Source organism: Seriola aureovittata, chromosome 17, assembly GCF_021018895.1.
Source record: "Seriola aureovittata isolate HTS-2021-v1 ecotype China chromosome 17, ASM2101889v1, whole genome shotgun sequence".
NCBI classification, from domain to species: domain Eukaryota; kingdom Metazoa; phylum Chordata; class Actinopteri; order Carangiformes; family Carangidae; genus Seriola; species Seriola aureovittata.
In genome coordinates this window covers 22,332,097-22,351,687 of record NC_079380.1, presented here as the reverse complement: position 1 = coordinate 22,351,687, position 19,591 = coordinate 22,332,097, and the positions used below count along the sequence as shown (strand labels likewise).

Here is a 19,591-nt window from a genome sequence, read left to right as displayed (position 1 = left end):
CGTTTCGGCTCCTGTTATCCAAGCGAGCTCCCGTATTAAGAGCGTTCCCATGGAAACGGATTATGGCAACGGGTCAGCTTGTCTGGTCATGGCTAAAATAATAATAATAATAATAATGATGATGACAATAACAACCCGGTGTCTTGTTAAGCTCTCGTAATGGGGAACAACAAATTATTATTATTATTATTACTAAATCAATTTGTTTTTTTGGATATATTTGATCAAACCTTCATGTACACTTTAATTAAGATTAATCTCTTTGTACAGAGTGTCCTGGCGAATATAAGCAACATTAATACTATGGAGACAAATAACAACAAAACACAAAAACTCCACAATAACAGAAAATTAAACAGGCGTGTCTTTATAAAAATATTTTTTTTTTTAAAAAAAGAGAAAACTTTAAAAATACAAGACCAAGATTAAGAACAATTTAACTTACATATGTGTAATCATGTACATATATGTTTGTTTATGTAGTTTTTTGTTTGTTTGTTTGTTTTTTTAACCTTTGACAGAACTAAGTGAAACCTTTTCAAAACAAACATTTAATCCAAACATTTAAAGGGATGAATGTGTTCTGTTTATTTTATTTTTTTTTATTTTTTGATAAATAACAGTGACTTTATACCAATAAAGCCCTGCCACCATTGTGGCCCGAGTATATAGGCTACAAAAACCCCTTAATCCTAGATACAATGAATGGAATATGTTACAAGCATTAGTCACCTCATTCCATGAAACAACAGCACTTATAGGCTGTTACTCAGTTTTTGTTTCATTTCAAGGAACACAATCCCAACAATGAACTGTGGCCGACTTCTCTTTTGAAGGCCTCATTGTTTCCTAAACTTCCTTAAAGCACCACTGGATGGCTCTAGTTGACAAATAGCTATAGAAAACAACCTCAACTGGCAGCCCAGGACCTTACACTACCTCCTGTACTGCAGGTGTTTTGAAAAATGTTAATAGTAAGACATGTTCTCCTCTAAGTCGATGGAATGTGGATTTTAAAATAGAAGGAATCGCTCACTTTGCATTAATAAGTTATATTGGTTTTTATTCAATAATAATATATCACACCTTTTGTAAATGAACACAAATGTTCCACAGTGGTTGTTTTTTTATTTTAATTTTAATTTTTTGCAGTAGGGACTTCAGTGTTATCAAAAGGCCTCCAGAGTGTGACTATCACTGGTTTGTGATTTACAGCTGTAAAAAAAAACAAAACAAAAAACAACTTTCACTAGGTTTCTGTCAGAAGCCTCTCTCACATTTTTAACATGCTGTCACTCACGTACTCCCTTGCTTTGGTAATCTGTATATTTCCCTGTCCACACATCTCCTTCCTGCGTTCTTTGTCACCGTCACAAATCAAACTGCAGCGACCAATCACCGTCAAACGCTGCCCACTGCTTCCTGTTTACTCTGGCAAAGTCCACTGAGCTTGTTGAACACCTGCATATCATGAAATATTTGCCATACTTCCGTTCCTCCCCATCCACAAACCAGTCCGGTCACATCACCGGCGTACATCTGGCTTTACCATATTTGTCTGGCGGGAGTTCCTGTTTTTCTAGATGGTTTTCAAGCCAGAGGAATGCACATGTTTACCCATTCCCCTCGACTGGCTCGCACCGTGTTGTAAATCATACCACGATTACACTGACACGTTATCTCTCAGTTGATTATAGTAAAACTTTTATTATATACTTTTATCATTTAGTTTTGCCCTGTTTGTACGTGGTACATCTCATTCTCTGTCTCCCACACTCGAGCAGTTGTGTATGTGTTTACTTCAGGAGAGAAAAAGCTTGATGGAGGGAGGGAGGGAGGGGGGGGGTCTCAAATTGAGTAAACCTCCAGACTAGATTAAAACACCTGGGAGGAAGTGAGGTTCATGAGATGGGGGGGGTTCAACAGAGAAGTTAGTCACCCTCTGAGGGATGGGTCAGGGCTGACTAATGCCTGAGTGGCAGGAGGTGTGGCGTTAGGGACTCTGGCCAGGCAAGGCTCGAGCGGAGGCTGACTATTTTTGGCCAGCTCCTCTTCCTCCACTCTAATTCCTCTTTTCACCCGTTCTCTCTTTCCTTATTCCCCAGATGTGTTTCCTTCCTGAAAGTCAAAAGGCTTTACTTCTCCTCTTTTCCAACCTCACACTGACGCACTCGCATCCCTCTGGGGGGAACTGGAAGGGTGGAGGTGGGAGGGCCAGAAGCTAAGATTGAGTAATTATTCCTTTTTTTGAAGCTTGTGGTTTTCTTGTTTGGAAAAAAAAAAGACAAAAAAAACGGGGATGGTTCCCTTTTTTGAAAATTCTTCAAGACAAATGAACAAACTATCTGCATTCTTCACAAAACAAGGCTGCATAGCTGTTTGAAATTCTTCTGAAAAGTACAGCTGTTTTGCATTTTTACTTGTATTTATCAAAGCCCCCCCCCCCCCCTCCACCCAAAGATTGTTTCTTCACTTGGGTGTTTGACCTCCACTGTGCAGAAAGATATGTGCACTAAAAGGACGTTTTCACATTCATCTGCTGAGGGTGAAACGCTTCTCTCTCCTCAACCTGAAATTGAGTTCAAGTAGTTGTGACTTCACAGCTGGTTTGGCAAGTGTTCAAGTCCAACAAGTGTGATATGATATTTAACAGAAAAATCAACCAAACCTGTTCTAACTTTGGCAGAAGATTCATATTCAGAGGAAGAGATAAAAAAGCTAATTGACACCGTATCATACACAAGCTGTTATTGAAAACAGAGTGTCTTTATACGTTTTAAAACAGATCCTGAAGGGGCCTTTAAGTGTCCTCACTTACGACCTCATTTTCAGGTCATAGTTCAGCCGTGAAAGTCGGCAACAAACGATGAACACCCGATCCTTAAACAGCTCCCCACGTGGCGTTATTTGAATGAACGATGTGGTTCGGAGAGACAAAGAAAAGCTGCACCTTTAAATTTAAGAATGCCAGTGATGTGCGGCTGTGCCCAGGCATTCAGAGCGGGAATGTGCTGGAATGCTGGCAGCGGTTTGTTTCCCCTACAGCTTTCCCAGGTGTTACAGGGAAAGGAAAAACAACAGAGCCGCGGAGCAGTAGAAGGACAGGCTGTGTGAATAAAAGAAAGGGCGTGGGGCTGCAGGTGAAAGGCACCCAGGAGTCTCATCAGAAAGCTCCTTTTCTAGACATGAGGTCACCCATTGAGATACATATAGGCGCTGTCAAGACATGCAAACCAGAGGAGGGGATTAAAAAAAAACAAAACAGAGGTTTATGGCACCTCTCTGCCTTATCACCTGTCTCCTCCCTTACTCTGGAACCACAGATTTATGTCTTTGGTAAGGATAGGTAGTCAATAATAAACTCACCTCTGGCACCTGACAGGGAGTGGTCATTCTGAAATACATAAACAGGTTGTTGACACAGAGAGAGAGAGAGAGAGAGAGAGAGAGAGAGAGAGAGAGAGAGAGAGGGAGGGAGGGTGTCTGCCTTTAAAAGAACAGTTCTTATATCTCAGTTAAATTGAAGTGTATGCGGCACGTGTCAAGCACATTTCTTTAACACGAGAGAATATTCAGCCACTTCGTTCAGCTCTCTGGTGACTCAGTGGCTGTTGTGTCTGTGCCACTTGAAGACAGCAAAGTTTTTACTCATGTTGTGTAACAGACACTAAACGACCCTCATACTTATTGATCTAAATCTTAACATGACTCATGGCAACAGCAGCAACTGCAGCTGCTCTGTTCCTCTCAGACTCGATCCACTGTAACATCAAACCAGGGGCCGAGGTGGAGGTGGAGGAAGAGGAGGAGGAAGAGGAGGATGAAGGGATCAGCTGCGACGCGGCAGCAGACTCCCTCCATCATTGTCCTGGTATCGGTCAAACAGGTGCGCTCTGCTTGCTTTAACTCTCGCTGCACAATTAAGTTTACTCCCTCTTTGTGTTTCTGATAGGTCCGTCTCTACATCTCTGCCTGCTTCTCTCTGTCTTGCTTTCTGTTGCGACGCCTCACCCTCTCTCTCTCACGCGCACACACACACACACACACACACACACACACACACACAAACAGGCAGCACATGGCCAGCGCAAGTGAGTCACAGTGGACTGGTAACAAGTGCCTCTTCTCAGGGAGAGTCCCTCCATGTGTCCTTGTGATTAAGACCAATCCCCCTCAGTGTATCAGGTGCTTTACTTCGCTGGGCAACGTGAGACATGGCTCCATTGTCTCAGAGAGAACGATGGGCTGCGTAGTCCCTTCAGATATTAACTTGAGCTCGGAAACCAACAGACAGTGATAGTGGGGTATTTTCGTTGCTTTTTTTGGTAGTTTTGACACAGATTTGACAGAACACTTGTGCATCTAAAAATAGAAAATATTGAGGCGTATTCCATGAGACACTGGGGCTCTGGAGGATGCAGCTCCTTGGATAGCTAGCTGACTGGGCTCATGGACAGTAGGGTGTGCAGAGAGGGGCGACTTGCCCAGAAGCGACTGCAGCTGCACACAATATGATTACAGCATGGAGAGCTAGAAGGACGGTTACAGAGAAATACATTTTTATTGTCTTTACTTGTTTAAAAGGTGGATTCTACACAAATTACACACAAAAAAAGTTATTTTAAGAGACATTTTATACATGAAACGCAGTATATTGACATTTTACAACAACGCTATGCTAACGCTAGCATGCTAACACGGTCTCAGTGACAATGCTGGCATGCTAATGTTCAGCGGGTGTAATGCTCAACTTTTTAACAGCCTCAATTTAGCATATTAGCATGCTTACTTTTGCTAATTATCACTAAACACGAAGTCCTGAGGCTGGTGGGAATGTCATTAGTTTTCAAGATATTTGTTCATAAAGCAAGTTTTGCCGTAACAGGAGCAAATCGTACGGGGGTCACCAGGTGTGAGAACTAAATAATATCAGCGAATATCACCTCTTGAAGTCGTGGTTAAACAGGAGTCTGATTATGGTGTTTTTTAGTGGTCATGAATGCAATAATTATCGTGCAGGACTAATAACAGGCTAAAGGTCCAGCACTTAAGCCTGCTCCTCCCAGCACATGTCCACAAACTAGCAAACACTCCTCATACACTCACGCTCAACTGTAACAATAGAGGAGCGTGCACGACACTCCACCTCATCAGCACGAGCCAGGTGTACTTTTGCTCCACCCTGTTTGCCTTTTCAGATACGCTCCACACACCCTGTACCAGAATAGTCTGTCCTGCGTGGGTGCTGCCTGTGTAACCGAACTTGGTGGCCTGCTGATGCTGGTGGCGGCTGGCTGGATTTACTCTGGAAGGGTGTGTGTGGGTTAACAAGACCGGGCCTGCTAAAAAGGCCTGTTGTCCCAGTGAAACTAGCGATCAGTGTCATTACTCCAGAAAATAAGTGAAGGTATTAAAGTATAAAGTAGTAACTGGCAGGTGTGTCGATCTATGTCGGTGTTTATTTTTTTCAAACACTCACGTGATCATATGTGAAGGATTATTAGTCGTTGCAATTGTTCCCTCTCTCCATTAAGACCCTGAAAATAAGTATTTTCCTATGTGATTCCATTTCAGTCCTCAATCTGCACGAAGGTTCATTTGAAGCTTTTGTTAGGGAGGCATCTCTTTACAGCTCGATTCATTTCAGCCATTAACAACTGTTTCATTGTACATAGTCAGTGCAAGTGAGTGTACGTCGGTATGTGACCTGAAAAAAATGTGAACTTATCTTTTAATAGCAGCGATCTCCAAAGCCACCGTCCTTGACAGTTTGCTGGGTGTGAGACTTGGATTCTAATGAGTTGTCAACACATGCCAAAAAACGTCAACCACACCTTCAGCCTTGCACAACTTCCCTATTCTTTTGGTCTGCTCACTCTCAGCAAAACACACCCAAACGATCTTCACCCTGCAGTCCCCTCTGTGCTTCAGTGTTCTGCAGCCAGCCCGGCTTAATTGATGCCCTTCCCTAACAGCCTAAATTACACAGCTGAGCTTTGAGGCCAGAGAGCGGGTTGTCAACAAGTGTGGCCTGAGTGAAGCCGCGGCCCTTCACCCGGAGTGACACTCCACCTGACTCAGCAGCACACAGGCCCTGTTTACTGGACCTGTCCACCGCAATCAACACGCCTGCATCTGGCCTGACTGTAATTCCACTGTTAACCTCATCAGTGCTGAGAGAGGGGGGGGGGGGGGGGGGGGCGGAGGGGAGGCTTATCTTCCCCTCTCTCTCTCTCTGTCCTTCCTCATTCACATCATCCACTTGGGCACGCAGGGAAACAAATTAGGCTCACACGCACAGGGCAAACACTGCGTCTCCTCACGAACACACAGTGACAGTATCTGCATAAATCATCCTTGCAGAAAATGCTAAATTGAATTGCAGTTTCATTTGCTACACACAGTGCCTGCACATAATGTACAGCAAATGAAATTAAAATTCAATATTCCAATTACAGCCACAGTTAAAATGAAAACGAAAGCTGTATTTAGGCTGCCACATATTTTACCATATTGCAAAGCACAACCCTGCAGTAAAATATTAAATGGAGCAATCACATTTGCATTTATTTAGAACAAAATAAATAAACAAATACCCTACGTTTCACTTAATACTTCATGTATGTTTTTTGATTTATTAAAATTTCTTCTTTCTGATTTGGTCTTGGTTTGTGCTGTAGACTCAGTCGCACAAAACAGAAAACAGCTCAGCCATAAATTCTACCTTTACAAAGATAATACAATGTTCAGTTTTGTCAGAAAGGTGTTAATAACACACCACCACCTAGCTTCAACCAAGGTAACAAACACTGTGCTGGTGTGTTGGGGAGTCGTCAACTTCATGTAATTAAACTCGTACTTTAGCTACAAGGAGGAAACTACAAACTACAAACAATTTTGGTCCTTAAAAGGAGAGGAATTATCTTTTAAATTTCTATTTTACCGTTGCTTCTCTCTCTTTCATCCTGACGATTGTGAAAACATGTCCAGGCATTGCGTTTGTCAGGCAGGCCACACCACACACAGCGACAACATCGTCATCGTGGATAAACATCCTGAATCTCTGAGGGAGAAAATTAGAAGTTATTTTTAACAAAACCGAAGCTGAAGTTCCAGCTCTTTCCCATGAAGAGAAGGGTATTTACATGTTTCGGTTTATGTTATGACCTGTGAACAAGTAGGAACTTTTTACAATAAATATGACGTTTTTAGAATTCTTTTTGCATTGTTTGCTTTGTTTGTTTACAAAGTAAATTCAACTACTTTGTTCCAACTGACCAAACTAGATTTCTCCGTACGGTAACTTTGCTGCAGTTCAACGTTTCCTGGTGTAAAGTGATTGGTAGCTTGAACATGTGGTTGAATGGTTTTCCCCTCTTGGAAATTCTGAACATAAACTGAACATCATGAGCTTTGTAAAGGAAGAATATGCAGCAGGGCTGTTGTATTGGATTGCATTAGATTGTATAAGTGTACCTGCATGCATGGTGCTGGTTGCCCACTTGTTGCTAACCCATCTGTCTTCAGCACCGTCAGCACAAAGCTGGTGTGGACTGTCCGACTGAGACTGATCCACTCAGACAACCACCTACAGTGAGTGATTTGGACACAGGTGAACCGACTGTCCCCTCGGCTCACACACACACACAAGTGATGGAAGGGCCGCTCGGCTGACTGACACATTATGAGACGCAGCCGGCTGATGGAGCTGAACGAGTGAAAGCTGCTGACCCCACATGTTGTCTCATTTCTAGAGGATCCATCATCCGGAGGTAAACTTGTGTGGAACTTGTCACGTCTCTGATCTCCATTTTGCAAAAAAAACCCAGTCGGTGAGTGAGAAGTTGAGCCGGACGCTGAACACAAACTCAAAGCCCTTTGAAGTGCTGATGGTTATCACAAGGTAAGCGCACAGAATAAAAAGCATGTAGTTGTCACACGCTCCTGCTACAAAGAGATATATTCACAAAAAGATGTGATAGCACCTGTGGTCTGGGAGATAATTACAGGAGAGTGAGTAAGGGTTCAGTTTGAAAGGTGTTTGAAAAGGGAGTTGTCATGTAGGATTAGAGCCTTGTTGAAGCAATAACTCCCATGACCTTTCAACCCTCTTTTTAGGGTCAGCCTGAATTCCTCCCTGCAGAATGCCTGCAGCATCTCTCCCTGACCGCAGAGCCGGATGATCTCACTCCCACTCCCAGCTCACTGTTACGCCACTGCTGCTGTTTTCTGTGGGATAAGTTGCCAGTAATCTTCCCAGATTTGACTGTTTTTGCTGACGAAATATTAAGGTGCAACAACAAGTTCAAAAGTGCAATATTTATGAAAAAACTTTGACTGTTCGGCCGAGGAGCAACTGACATATATTAAAATACTAAAATAAAACCATAAAGATTGTAAAATATACTATGCTGCACCGTTTCAATTCATTTTTATTGCATTTTCACATAGTGGTTTAATAAATTATTAATGTGCATTATCAGCCTGGTTCTAAATGTGGTTTAACAGTAAGAGTCCCAAAGTGTATTACATAAATAGATAAGACATCATGAAATAAATAATCATTATAAGATAATTATATGTATATATAGTACAGTATATATATTATAATATTTATTATTATATATCAAATTATATAACGTAACAATTGTGTGACAAAATCTAAATGAATCAATAACTTTATTAAAACTCACTTGTTTGTTTTTCATAACAGAATTTTGTTGTGTTGATTTTTATTTCACAAAAGTCATTTTTAATTTTAAAATGACTTTTCATGATGACCCAAATAACGTAAATAAGGTCACACATGCGGGCTGACTAACTACAGGCTGGGCCGTGTCCTCGGATTATTAGTCAACATCAAAGTGAAAGAGTTCAAGTTCAGCTTTATTGTCGTGTCCACACATGTGCACGTCACCCAGTGTACGTGCACGAGGGAAATGAAATGTCCTTCCTGGTGGAGCACAGTGCAACACTGAACAGACACAGCGTCAACAGCAACAGCAGCTTGGCTCGTTACCAGCTGGCTCTGTTTTAAACATTACTGTAAACAAATGACTGGTAGCTTATTCTGTACAGTGCGGTGGATGGAGAGGCACAGAGGGTTAAGGTGATGGAAGAGGGGTGAGGTGGGGGTGTGGGTGGGTGGTGGGTGGTGGGGCTGCACAGCTGTTGAGGATCCTCACAGCTTGAGGGAAGAATGGCGGCCTGAGTGCTTCCATACCTCAGAGTCAATAGGACAAGTGTCTCAATGAGAAATAAGAACAGACTCACCACAAACCATTCAACACCTTCAGATTCCGTTTGTGCAGCAGCAGCAGCAGCAGCAGCAGCAGCAGCCGCCTGAGATGAAGCGTGGAGGTGTGGATGACACCATCATGACATCACTTGTGACAGCTGAGGGGCAGCAAAACATCAGTAAGAAGGAAAGGACCCCCGCGGAGGAGACTGAGTGAACATCTAACACAGCGTAGGTGGGGTGGGGGGGTCAAAGGTCACCGACACAGCTACCTGTTACCAAGTGAGTGAGGGTTCACACTTCAGTTACATCATCACTCCTGGGACAGTTTAATTCGGTGATGAAGACCATGCAGTTCAGAGCTGAGAAAAAGCAAGTAAGCAGACCTTGAGTTGAGATCATTCAGTTCGACTCTTGGACGGAACATTCACACTGTTTCCACGTACAGAATAAATGCCGTAAAGTCACAGCTTAACAACTTACCCACACAGAAATATAATGACCTGCATGTGTCTATATCAAGAGTGATGTTGACCTATATCACATATATATATATATATATATATACATCCTCTGGATATATGAAGATGTAAGTTTATAAAACATATAGTAAAATTTGTATATATACATATATTAAAAATATATACAGTATGTGATGATTTTTTATATGGTATAACATGTTGATGACCATATTTGTTAATGACACATATTTAATTTATATTTGCAAGTTTATTAAAACAACATACATATAAAAATTCTTTATGTTAACATATGTTTTTCTCCCTACTGTTTATAATATCAACATGTACTGACAGGCTTTAGGATGGATATATATTTATGTAACATACAGTATGTCTCCAATAGAAGCAGCAATATACATATTATTATGGGCTAGATATATAGATAGATAAATATATATACTTTATTTATCCCCTAGGGTTACCTGATATGTTTATGTTGTAATAGGTATATCATTTTAACATATACAGTATGTACATATATTACATTTGAGTACAGGTAAATAACACACAGGCCAAACACGGCAGCTTCTGAAATCCTTCAAATGTCTTAAAAACAGTGCGGTTTATTAAAATCTCTTTAGGAAAACGTAAAAACTAAGCAGCTCATTTCAATTGCTCCTCTAATCCCTTTTAGATTAACAGCGAATTAATTTGGCGGTTGGTAAATCCCGCCCTCACCCGTGTAAATCACTGCTGTAACAAAAGCCTGGTAGTGATGCAGAACAAAGGCTTATCTGTTTCACAAGTGAGGGCTCCATCTATTCACGCCCTCCCCCGCTTACAAACTTTCAAATGTCCGCCTCACATAATTAGACCCCCCACCCCACCACCCCACCCCTCCCAGATAGGGATGAAACAATCCCACAGACAAACATTAACCCAGGCCCTGACCCTGCAGCCTGTCAAGAAGATGAACGTCTGAGAGAGAGAGAGAGAGAGAGAGAGAGAGAGAGAGAGAGAGAGAGAGAGAGAGAGAGAAAACAGCATTCCATTTCCCGTAAACCAGGAAGGGGGAGGGAGGGGGATTTTGGGAAGTTTGGTGAGTCATCACTTTTTCTTTTCTACCGGCGCCCCCCCCCCCTCCACCCCCCCCCCAACCCCCTTTTTTTTGGCGTCTAAACGTGGAGCTTGAATACCTCCGTGGCAGTTTGCCCCGTCATGCTTTCAATGGGCCCTTTTGAGTTTTGACAAGTGTCTCACACTGAGCGTTAATGCCAGAGTCGCAGCTGTCTGTCTGCACGGCTGTCAGCGTCTCACCAGCTCTGTCTCTCTCTCTCTCTCTCTCTCTCTCCTGCCTCCACTTTGAAACCTGAGGAGATAACAAGTTCACAAAAAAAAAAAAAAAAAAAGAAATAATAAGCAAGCAATGACTTGAACTGCTGCCTGATCAAACCTTCAGTTTGTCACTCTGTGTTTTGTTTTTGTGTGTGTGTGTGTGTGTGTGTGTGTGTGTGTGTGTGTGTGTGTATGTGTGAAACAGTTTCAAATGATCAGGTCAGATACAGTGGGTGAGATGAGTCAGTGGAGATCTGCGACCATGCGCAGCATTTATAACTGCCTAACTTCATCTTGTGTGACAACAACGTGCTGATGAATGCTTGTAAAATGATGACAGAGCTCAAACACGGAGCTTTTACAGCATTTTCTTTCTTCTTTTTTTTTTTAAGGAGCGCTACATAATGGAAAGTGCTTAAATTCTCATTGAGAGGAACCACAGATTTTTATTGCTCTACTTTCTTCTCCTATTTTTATGTCAGCTCTTTTGTGCGACCACTCATTCGTCCTCTGTTCCACTAACTGATCATCAGCATCATTTTGTGGTCGGGGACTCTCCCCAGTGGGCCCCCTGCACGCCGCACAATAACACCCTCAACCCGTATATCAGTGGCCATTTAGCTCCAGGGGCCGAGCGTCTCTCTCTCCCTCTCTCTCTCTCTGTGCTGCACACACACACACACACACAGGATATTTATCACCCTATAATGACAGACTTCACAAAGGGTGATGTCACCGGCCGCAACACAACAACGTACAACAAAAAGGCGGCCGTCCCACTCTCCTCTTAGCCGGACCGCAGTGACCTCACTTGATTGATAGGCCTCAGTCTCACTGGGCTCTTTGTGCCAGTGTGGCTGTCGTGGTATGTGGCACATGAGGCCTCGGAGCTGCTGCTGCTGCTGCTGCTGCTGCTGCTGATGATGACTAAGAGTGAGTAATCAAAACAGTCGTAGAAACCAGCCTGCTTCACAAAGACGGTTGTTACCATTAAAATGTCATCGAGCACTTGATATAAGACAGTGTTTGCTCTTGTGGACGATCATCTATCACCTCCATCAGCTGTGGCGCACGGCCGGTCTGTTTGTATTGTGTCTGCCCATACGCAAATGTAATATATGTACTTACAGTATATTGAATTTCATATATGTACACATAAAAATAAAAACATATATACGACACCTATACCCAAACATATATGTCTAGCCCATACAAGTATGTATGTTTATGTATTTATGTTTATATTGTACACGTTACATAAACGTCTCAAAGTCTGTCAGTATATGTTGATATTATAAACCATTTTTTAAAATTAATCAGATATTAGATATATTGATAAGAAAAAAACACATACAAGCAGAAAGAATTTATATGTAATTATATGTTGTTTTTATAAACTTAAATTATTATTATTGAATTAAATACATATTGTTAACATCTATGCTCGTAACATGTTAAACCTTATACAAATTCATCACGTAGTACATATACAAATGGGTATTTCATGTATGTTGTAAACTTATGTCTTCAGATATACAGAGGATGAATATATGTGATAATAATATATCCCCTTATAGGTGACATACTGTGTGTATGTGTGTGTGTGTGTGTGTGTGTGTGTGTGTGTGTGAGACCTTGTTGTCTCTGTGTCATTTATAAATGTTAAAGTTGCTGTCAGGAGGCGTTTTTGTCCATCATCAGTTATTCACACATTTTGTTATCATAACAACATCTTCAGTGGTGCCCCCTCCACCCCGCCCCCCCACCCTGCTATATCCTTCCAGTGTATGTGTTTCTCTGATGTTATAAACAGTCATAAAAATCCCCTATAACCAATAATCACGTCACATATCTCAGCACTGAAAGCGAAAAATTTATTTCAGTGGAAAAGGCTTAAAATACATTTCTCTATCTCTCTGTGTGCCACACACACACACACACACACACACACACACACACACACACACACACACACACACACACACACACACACACACACACACACAGTGTAAGTAGCCTGCATTAAGTTACACACATGGATTGGGACACACAGCTGTTACACACAAGCTTCTTTCAGTTTCCAGTAAAGGTAAATAACTTCAACAGCGTTTCTCTGAATGTGTTTCCTTGTGCATAAACACACATATTTAACTAATACACTCATCAAAGGCTTTCCGTTGAAACATTAAAAAAAAAAAAAAAAAAAAAAACCCCAACAACCTTTACCATGATTTATGAAAAACAAAATCCATTACTTCTCCTGGTTGTGGTTTTCCTTTCAAATTGGGAGCTTTGCTAGCTGACTCACTGGCTGAAGTACAGCGGATTTCCACTTCCACTTTGGCCCGTTCTTCTGAAACGCTGCAGAAAAACAGGGAGATGGGGAAGGGGAACGGAGGGAGGAAGAGATGGGGATCTGGAAGCCATTAGAAGCTGGCAGCTGCAGCCTGGAGTGGCTGATTCAGAGAAGAGGAGAGAGAGAGAGAGAGGCAGAAAGAGAGAGACGGAGAGCGGAGGGAGGCTACGACACATGATTGCCATAATGAATTTAATATCTGTGCATGTGTAGGTCATTAATGCAGAGCCTTGTAATTTCACAGCAGGGAAGAAGAAGCCTTTCAAAAAAAAAAGAAGTCTTTCCTTTTGACAAGTCCTACTGCTCTGCCTGCATTTCCTCCAGAGAGCAATAACGTCTTATCTGGTTGTTTATCAGTGCTCCTCAATCAGTTATCTGTCTCAACTTCCTTCCTCTTACGTACGGCATACAGCTAACACACACACACACACACACACACACACACACACACACACGCACACACACACACACGCTCTCCGACAAACCCACCTCTGCACCCTGAATGTACTTTAATAATAAACCTACAGAGGCAAAGTGAGACATTCACACAGCCACATGAACGGCTCCGACTCTCCCATATCCTGTTCAAAGAGCCGGAGGAGACGCTCCTCGTACGAGACGGGGGCCACGGTGAGACTCTGGGTTTTTCACCTGTGACTCACCCAAGCGAATCATAAGGATGAGGATCATGCGACTCACTAAACCCTCTCATATCTCACATATAAATAACGCGGGTTACATGTTGAAAGTGTGAGCCCACAGAACAATATATACACACACACACACACACACACACACACACACACACACACACACACACACACACACACACACACACACACACACTCGCAATAAGGACATAAATATTGATGGTTTTGCTTTGAGTGATGGCAGCGTTTTGAATCCAGGGCAGTGACATCCACTGACTGACACCCATGTGAGGGAGAAGATATTACTTCCCCCTGATGCTCCGTGGGGGATTTCTCTGTCTGACGAGGGCCTGACCTTATCGACCCGCAACAGCACAAGACTCACAAAGACACACAGCCACTTGATTTTACTCATTCTTTTCATCTGCTGATTAAAAAACACATGCTTTTACCTCATCAAGAATTGGACTATTGTAACGCACTTTACTCGGGTATCGGCGGACGAAATATCCACGGACTGCGTGTGACCATGTGACACCAATCATGGCCGCTCTTCACTGGCTACCTGGGAGTTTTAGAATTGATTTTATTGCTTGTTTTTAAAGCCTTGACCCCTGTATCTACGACCTGCTTACTCCCCATGAGCCTGACCGCCGCCTGAGGTCGTCCAGCAGGACCCCACCTCACTGCCCCAAATAACCACCCCTTGTTACCAAAGGTGACCGGACCGGCAGATGTCAGGCAGGTGAACTCTGCCTCTTCATTTAAATCTTTTAAGACTCACTTTCATCCTTCTATTGACTTTGTTTTTATTGTATATTTTAGTTTGGATTTTATCATTTGCATTTGTTTTTATTATAAAGCACCAAGGTGTAAGGTGCTATATAAATAAAGTTATTATCATCATTATTATTATTATCATTATTATTATTGCCTTCATCTCTATGTGTGTATATGGTGAATTTCAGCTCTCACTGTCTGTCAGGAGGGGGCACAGAGAACTCAAATCCTCACTGTCTCGTCATCAGAGAGCTGCATTGTTCAGCGGGTCTGTCCCTGCGCCTCTATCTAGATTTCATATGCTCACTCCTAAACCATTCTCTGCATGGCTGCATTTTCAGTTAACACCAAAGCACTTCTCCCTCTCTAACCTTTATGCTCTTCCCCTCATCTCTTTTTTCTTTTTTCTTCACGTTGTAGCCCTCCTTCTCTGGTGGTCTGCCATCATCACTGCGGTGGTCTGACACCCGCGTGGTCCCCCTAGGTCAACAAGGGACAACAGAGACGTTGATTGGGTCACAGAACACACGCACAGAGAGAAAGAAAGAAAGAACGAAAGAGAGAGAGAGAGAGAAGGGTTTTCACCTGGCGTGAGTAACTTTGTTGGCCGAGAAGAATAATCCTGCTTGTAGACTGAAAACAAAAGACCATTTAAAGAGCCGTCGTGGTCGTGGTGGTGCAGGTACAGACACTCGTATGTGCTGAACAAAGCTTCGTTTCTAGATTTATTAAACTGCTGCACAAACAAATGGCAAACACTTGAAACTTGCCTGAGATAATTAATCCTGCAGTAATGACTTTTAAAATCAGCAGGGACTGGGTTTAAAATGCTCCCACGTTGGTCCGTCCAAGTGATTGTTCTAAAATCTGCCTCTGATTCAGAGCCGAGAGCCAGCGACTGAACAGCAACAGCTACAGGTGCCAAATAAATCAGATATTTCTGACGGAGAAGCCCGAGAATTGTTTGCTTTTTGGCAGCATTCATGCGTCCTGTCTGTGGTTTGGATTCGGCAGCAGACGAGCTTTGGTTGAGGTCGGGGAAAGATCGAAGTTTTGGTTTAGTGCAAACAAACATGTTTTGTCTGAAGTCACGTACAGTGCCTAAACATACAGTTTATTAATGCTGTCGTCACTACAAGTGGACGTTGTACTGCAAAAACAAATAAATAAATCAAATAAAATTAAATAGATAAATAAATAAAAATTTTCTATGTATTTGTAACTTACCAAAAACATAAATTATTTTCCTAATTTTCTCTTTATGTTATTTAGGGCTGTTGACAATAACTGTGATATTTAAAAATTAAATATTGATATTGTATTAATGGTTCACATATAAAGTATAAACACAGTATAATAATATCCTTGTGGATATCTTGTGTATCATATGCTTTTGTACTAGCTACCACTTTTACTCTAATAAACAAAGTTAAAGGTGAATTTCACTGATAGCATTATTAATTCATTTATTAATTAAGAGTTTATGTAGGTATCACTATAATATTGTTATGTGTGTGGATATAATCGTGTAGTAGCCAGGGTTGCCCTGTTGGCAGCTACATTACCTCATTCTGAAAAGAAAACTAGTTAAAACAAATGAGTAAAAGGTGACTAACTGGTTGATCGAAGTTTCAAATCACTGTTGGTTGATTTGAATACACGGCACTGGCATGAAGTGAAACCAGCAGCTCCCTGGAGAGAAACGCAAAAACACTGAACTGTGAATCGACCAGTCACTGTATTTTCCCCAGAAGGAGATTGGTTGATATGAAAACCCAATGAACCACAACACACCAGAGTAGTTGGCAAACACTGACACAAATATGAACTTAACAATTCAAAAGAAAAAAAATAAAATCTGATAAAGATCAACAATGGCAATACAAACAAAAAACTCCACGTCACTGCTGCCGGTCGCCGTGTGTCCATCAGATTGTGTCTGATTATTAAGAATTTTTATTATGGTTTGACTGTGGGAGGCAGACCCACTTACGGCAGCATTTCACTGAAGACGAGTGTAAACAAGTATAAACCCAAGAGGTGGGTGTGAAGATGTAAACACAGTCAGCTGCAGTCCTGTTTGTAAAAAAAGGCCACAGTTAAGACAGAGAGGAGAGCAAATCTAATCTGTCTGTGTCTGGTTACGTCACAAAAATTGCCGTGTGCTCTCCTCAGACATGCAGCGAATGTCTGAATTCATCTGCTCACAAAATGTACACAACAACAGGAGGTTGTGTGGAGGAGGCCCAGGTGAGTGTGAAGGAGATCTGAAGTGTCAAAGATAAAAAACATCAGACAAAAGCGACATCAGACAAAACTTCTTGGGACAAACTTTACCCTCCAGTAAACAACACATCTGGTTAAATCTCCTTAAAATGTCAGTATTTGAATTTAGTTTTTTGTTGAGGCACAAACACGATTACAGAAATGTTTCGTCTGTTCAGAGCCCATTGCATTGTCTATTTATATCCAATTAATGCAAACTCCCCTTAAAGATTCATTCAAGTTTAAAGCTGCTAAAGTAAAATGTTGGTATGTAAATAACTGCTCGTGTTAAGAAGAGAATTAAGATGTTCAGACTAAATGCAAAAGATGGATAGATAGATACTTTATTTATCCTTTAGGGGAAATTCATGTAAGATGTAAGTAAGATGCTCCTGACTCCGTTCATTATACGACTCTTAAGAGAAGTCGGAGGGAGGGAGGGGGGAAGAGCGTTGCGTGACTGCATCTCGTGTCATGGGTGAACTTCTCTTAGAACTGACGTTGGAGCTTAAAAAAAGAAAGATATCACTTCCTTCTGGGATTATTATTAGAAGACTTCATCGTGGAGTTTAGCCAAAAATAACCTCATGGTCAGAGCCGCCTCTGACCTTTGCGTGTTGTGGAGGTGTGAGCTGCGGCGAGTGTTGAAAAGAGGAGGTGCGATAAGATGATGGATTGGTTTTTATCATCATTTTAGGTCATCGCTGTCTTTTATTTTTGTTTTTAATCGAGATGTGCAATCACACTTTCCACTTACTGTAAACTAGATAAAGCAGTCAACAAACTGGAGGAAGTTATTCATGAAACACAATGAGTGGATAAATTCCCTCTGAACTGTGTATACAGGGTTTTGGGTCAGTCATGGGGAGAATAAAAACTTACAGTAAACTATGACTCTACTCTTATCTATTATTCTTCCTCTTATTATTATCATCCCATTTCTTTACGGAAAATGTTATTTCCTTTTTAAAAACTTTGCACTCTGTCTCTTATAGATCCTCCTCTCCTCTGGTAGTTTGCACAAACTTGTGAGGTCATTGCTTCATTGGTTTGTGGTTTGTGAAATGATTGAGCAACATCGTTCATTGACGTACACAAATTAAACTTGATGAGTAAGCTGCTGAAAAATTCTGGTACATGTGTCAAGTCCGGCAGAGTCTCGGTAGGGAAAAATAATTCCAGATAATCAACATCAACATTGCATCGCATAGCTGAACACCACAGACAGACAACTGCACAGAAAACAACACGGCAACGAACAGCGGGGGGGGGGGAAATAATGTGAACTCCTTCGCATTATGATGATCTGCAATAAATGCAAAGCTTTCTGTTGCTATAGTGACAGAGAGGTGTTATAATAAAATTGTAATGCTAGCGACATGGCTCTAGGAAAAGGTGATGTTGGTCATTCAGTCGGTCCAGAGACTGTAATATCTCAACAACTATTGGTCGGATTCTCAAATCCAGACACATTTGGTGACAACTAGATCAGACTTTTAAAGGTCCCATACATTATAAAAGGTCTCTGTCCATGTGTTGTTTGATTATAGATCGGGTTTAGCTTCATTATTAATACTGTGAAAGTATCAAAGGTCTCAGTCCACAGAGAAATGCACACAGCCTGTATTCAGAAACTGAGCCTTAAAACCGGCCGTCAGGACTTCCTGTAACTTTGTGATGTCACAAAAAGGCTGTCACTGCCCACAGCCATGCCCACCCACACGGATTTGGTTTCTCTGAGCGTTTTACCTGAAATCTGCTGTATTTTTATTGGATCACTCAGAAAACAATCAGAAGAGAGGCTCAGAGCCTCCTCTCTTCTGATTGGCTCTCCGACCTATTGTTACTACAGCTCCAGAGAGAAGCCTGAGAGAGGAGATGTGAAACTACACTGAGATGGTTTTTGGTTCTTAAAATCACAAATATATCTTCTTATGGATCAACACTTCAAAATAAAACTCAGGAAAAGTGTAAAATATAGAACCTTTAATTTGTTAAATATCATATATTCAACATCTGTTTCTGTGCAGAATGTTTTATTATTTTCCTTGTATATCTTTTGGGGAGCTTTTATTCTATTAATTGTATTCTTGCTGTGTGACCTTTGACATTTTGGCCGTGTCTCGGGCTGAGCTGAGGAGAGGTGTGCATGTAGAAACCTGGTCACGAGAAGTTGCTGTCCCGATACTACTGTGTGTCACACCGAGCGTTCTCGTTATCTTCGTCTTGTTTCTTCATCATCCACCAACACGACGCAGAACTACCGACAGACTCAACTGTATTTTACTTTTAGCGCTTCTTACCCCACGTTGTGAATCAGTATGTTTGTCATTGTGAGTTGTGCATACTGCCATGCTAGCGTTAGCATTTAGCTCAAAGCACTGCTGTGCCCAAGTACAGACAGCTTGAGAGAGTTCAAACCCAGTTTAAAGTACTTTCTCTCTTCTGCACAGCTGGCCACCCACCGCCGTGAAGTGGGTGTGAATGACAAAAACTGGCGGACACA

General features: G+C 41.7%; 1 long non-coding RNA gene across 2 annotated transcripts in view; it reads right to left on the bottom strand.

Moving 5' to 3' along the window:
• Positions 1-12,998: 12,998 nt before the first annotated feature.
• Positions 12,999-19,591, bottom strand: part of LOC130185330 (uncharacterized) — a 35,497-nt gene continuing 28,904 nt past the window's right edge. Inside the window, exons 4-5 of one of the 2 annotated variants that reach the window (XR_008830140.1) lie at positions 15,192-15,300; positions 12,999-13,395 (exon numbers count right to left, since the gene is read on the bottom strand). This is a non-coding gene — a long non-coding RNA (uncharacterized LOC130185330). Of the gene's footprint in view, positions 13,396-14,664; positions 15,301-19,591 lie in introns of those variants that run through there. The other variant, XR_008830139.1, reaches the window with a different exon arrangement.